At 36.2% G+C, this 3,813-nt stretch overlaps 1 long non-coding RNA gene across 1 annotated transcript; it reads right to left on the bottom strand.

Moving 5' to 3' along the window:
• Positions 1–2,686: 2,686 nt before the first annotated feature.
• Positions 2,687–3,535, bottom strand: LOC116723872 (uncharacterized). The gene is made up of 2 exons (XR_004340064.1): positions 3,382–3,535; positions 2,687–3,063 (listed from the first exon to the last, which is right to left on the bottom strand). It is a non-coding gene; the product is annotated as an uncharacterized LOC116723872 (long non-coding RNA).
• Between the last annotated feature and the right edge of the window lie 278 nt (positions 3,536–3,813).

A 3,813-nucleotide genomic window follows, 5' to 3' on the forward strand; every position in this document is an offset into this window, starting at 1 on the left:
AAACATACCAGCATTTGTTGAAGACTATCAAAACTCTCCCAGCATATGCTCTTCATCAGATGAGAAATCAGGGCCACCAGCCTGTAGCTGCTGAGTGCCTTTGAGTTTTGGTCTCTGGCACTGGTACCACACAGGAGGTCTTATACAATGGGGTACTTTCCCCAGCTTAAGGCTTAAGTTGAACATGTATCCCATGAAGTCACACAGTTGATCTTAACAGCACCTCATGAACCTGTGGCCCAATACCACTGCAGACTGCAACTATCACCTGCCATTTATCCTGTAAAGAGAATCTAGAAATTCAATCTGACATCACTACAAGGGCGCAATAAGTAAATATCTAAAAAAACAAACAAAAAAAACAACAACAAACTTTCACCAGGATAGGCAGTGTTTCCTGACTTTAACTAAAGAACATGCCCTAAATAAGCTGAGCAGGTGATCAGGGACGTGTTTATGACCTATTTTGTAGCTTAGCAAAATACAAAGAACTCATATAGTCTTGGTAAATTACTGGCTGTTGATTATTAACAGAGCTGCTTATTTGCAACTCTGAGCAAATTTGTGCAAATCCTTGTAGGCCTCTTGGTCATGATTAAAATTAGCTAATTTTGCTTGTGTTTGCAGATTGGCATCATTTTAGAACTTCACCCACAGAGCAGGACTCTCCCATAAGCACTGTTTGGGATTTTCATGGCTTAGTAAATCAGCCCCTAAATTTACTGCCTATTTCCCCCTGCTGTTATCTATATAAGTCATGTCCCTTAGTTATCCACCTACTGTCTCAAGTGTTTCATTAATTAGTTTTTCAATAAGCACCCATTCATTTTATTAGCTTTAACATTTAATCGGCGCTGTGTTAAAATAAGCCATTACAGTTGAACAGATGACTCGCAGCAAGATTGGACCTAAAAGATAAATCATTACTGTTCATGCCCAAACTTTGAATGAAGGAACTAAGTGAGTTTGAGTATAAAATTTTAGTGAAGTCAAGACTAATCTATTTTATTTTTGTGTGGATTTCTGAACAGTTGAGCAAACTGCTTTAGCTATCCTTTAAGAGTTCAAGTCAATTTTGTTTTTACAACAATGTCCAAAAATATTCCTCTCACAGGAGAGAAGAAAAGGTGGAAGACAGTTTTCCGTCCTCCAACCTCAAGTCAGCCACACTTGACATTTTTAAATCCTGCAAATACAAAATAAATATATTTTGCACTATTAATTGAACAAAGTATATGGTAAATGTGTAATAACTTGATGATTTGCATTTGCTTGTGTAAAAAGGACCACATTTTGTTTGTTTCTCTTGTTATGTACTTATATAACAGTTCTAGTAAATAGATAAATTATCATATTCATTCTTATGTAACAAATTGTATTTGAAGCACTGTAAATAGAAACGACATGTTAAAAAACATAAAGTTTAGTCATTAGAACAGATGCTTGATCTGTTTTTTAACCAAAAAGTAAGTCAAAACGTTTTCAGTAGAACAATGCTCTATAGCGGCTTATACATTCTCACATAGTTACTGTACATGTAGTGACACCTACAACTTGCTTAGCACAAAAGACTTGGAGGATTTTCTCAACAGTATCCCTGTGGTGCTAATAAGTAGAGAGCAAGTGCTTCTCCTGACTGTCTCCACCTACGTTAACTGTATCCAGCTGGTCTAGAGATCGAACTGCTGACCTTTATTTAAAGTACTGAAAAGATGCCCTGCATTTGCCCATCTCATAAGATTAGAAAAGTTCAACTGTTGGGCTGAAGGTGGAAAGTCCATACTTTTAGTATTCTGCATGGGGCCCTGCATATAATGTAGTGAATATTTTTAAATTACTGTGTATAAATGGCCAAACATTAGATAGCTGTCAAACGTGCAATCCTCTATGTAACTTTTGTTCCTAATATCTATTTTTATAAATCAGGGTGTGGGGACCTGAACAATATGCAAGGAGAATGGAGGTTTGAGAAGCTCAAGTTGTGTTCTTGCAGATATTACTGCAAATATTTTTGAGTCAGTCTCTGAAAAATAAGAAAAGGCACCTTTAGTTTATTGTTGCTTTCGAGCTAGAATTAAAAAGATTAAAAAGAGTGCTTCCTCCAGTCTTCTTGTAACCCAATTTACTCCTCCCTTCTTCAAATCCTTAAGCTATGACAATGAACTGAAATCGCAGGGGGCTTTATAATGTAAGGTCACAATATTCTCAGACCAGGGCAGAGGCAAGGCTCAGTTATGTCAAATTACGTTGTGGCCTCTGGCAGAGCAAAACAAAATTACATGGAAGATTGGACTCAGCTAAACCCTTGGATGTTGGCGGGCTTATCGTTTAAAATCAAGATAAATGTAAGTAAAGGGTGGTGTATATTCAGGAAAGGAAAGGAAACCTTACATCTCTATATACAACACCACAGGCGCACAATTTCTCAGGTCGGCAGCAGCAACTCTTTTATTGTCTCCGTTACTCTTTGTATATAAGAAAAAACAGTGCAGAGTTCAATATTATTATATCTTATCAGCTGTCATTGTCAAATAACTAATACTTTGGAAAAAAAATTGTAATTTATGTAACCAACTAGTGTAACTTACGAATAGATAAGTTGAGAAACTTAGATTTCAATGTTGAAGTTACAGTTAGTCTATCTTTCTAAGTTCAAAAAGGAGGATAATAAGTACAAACAACCATATTATCAAGAATGAACAGATTATTTAATACAACTTGAAACAGAATATTACGGTACAGTTTTTTTGTTCCAACATAAAGTGTCCACCTTTTTTATCAGGCAGTGTATTTTCTTTTGGTTCGGATTCCTTATAGTTCAGTTCGTCCTTTGGAAGTTTTGTTTTCTTAGTTCAGTAATTTAAGTCAGTCAGTCAAGTCTTTGTTAAATGGCCATGTGTTTCTTTGGATCCAAAATCTTATCTTATCCAGTGCAAAGTAGGCAGCGGATCCAGCAGTCCCAGGTCTTGGGTTGAACCCTGGAGCTCAGCAATCCAATCCAGGCCTGCGATGCTATGCAGCTGGACAGTCTTCAAAGTTGCATGGGGTTCTAAAAAAACCAACCTGCATATATATAGAACTTAATTAACTATTAAGTTTCAAAAGTATGCAGGAAGCAATAAATTCCATTTATCACAAAAATAATATTCAACTAATGGCAAGCTTGCAAAACAAACGTATCACACTGTATCCGACCTCTTAGTTTGTACATAACAAAAAATGCAATACAGTGAAAATCATCATTTTAATCTCACACGTTTATCCGATTGGTTTTATTTACGTTTCTCTGTTCTTCCTTGTCGGAATATATGAGCAGTAATGCCTATGACGCCAGTTAGCATTAGCTTAATTTCGGTTGCAAAAACACGTTACAACACTCACCAGAGAAAATCACAGTAAAAATGTGTTTTACTGCCAGGGATCAGGTCACGGATCTTCTTTTCTCTTAACCGTTACCGGAATTAATCAAGAATTTATCTTATAGCATGCAGTAATTCGCACAACGTGCTACAGCCAGCTACGGTTTTCTTCTTCTTCTTCTAATAGTTTCCTGCTGTCTAAACCAGAGTGTAACTCACAAGCCACCTGCTGGCGGTTTCTGGTATGACAAGAAAACTCAAAATGAAAATATAACTAAATTGCTGGGAACATTAAATAACAAAACAAAATCCTACAGAAATAAAATACCACTAACAGTACCACACATATACATGTGGGTTACATTTAGAGTACCTAAGGTAAGCAGTTGTCTTGAAAAGATAAGAAAATAAATAAATAAATGTCTTTGAATCGGTGTAGCTGATATCTGCTGTC

The sequence above is a fragment of the Xiphophorus hellerii genome, chromosome 8 (assembly GCF_003331165.1).
Source record: "Xiphophorus hellerii strain 12219 chromosome 8, Xiphophorus_hellerii-4.1, whole genome shotgun sequence".
In the NCBI taxonomy this organism is placed as follows: Eukaryota; Metazoa; Chordata; class Actinopteri; order Cyprinodontiformes; family Poeciliidae; genus Xiphophorus; species Xiphophorus hellerii.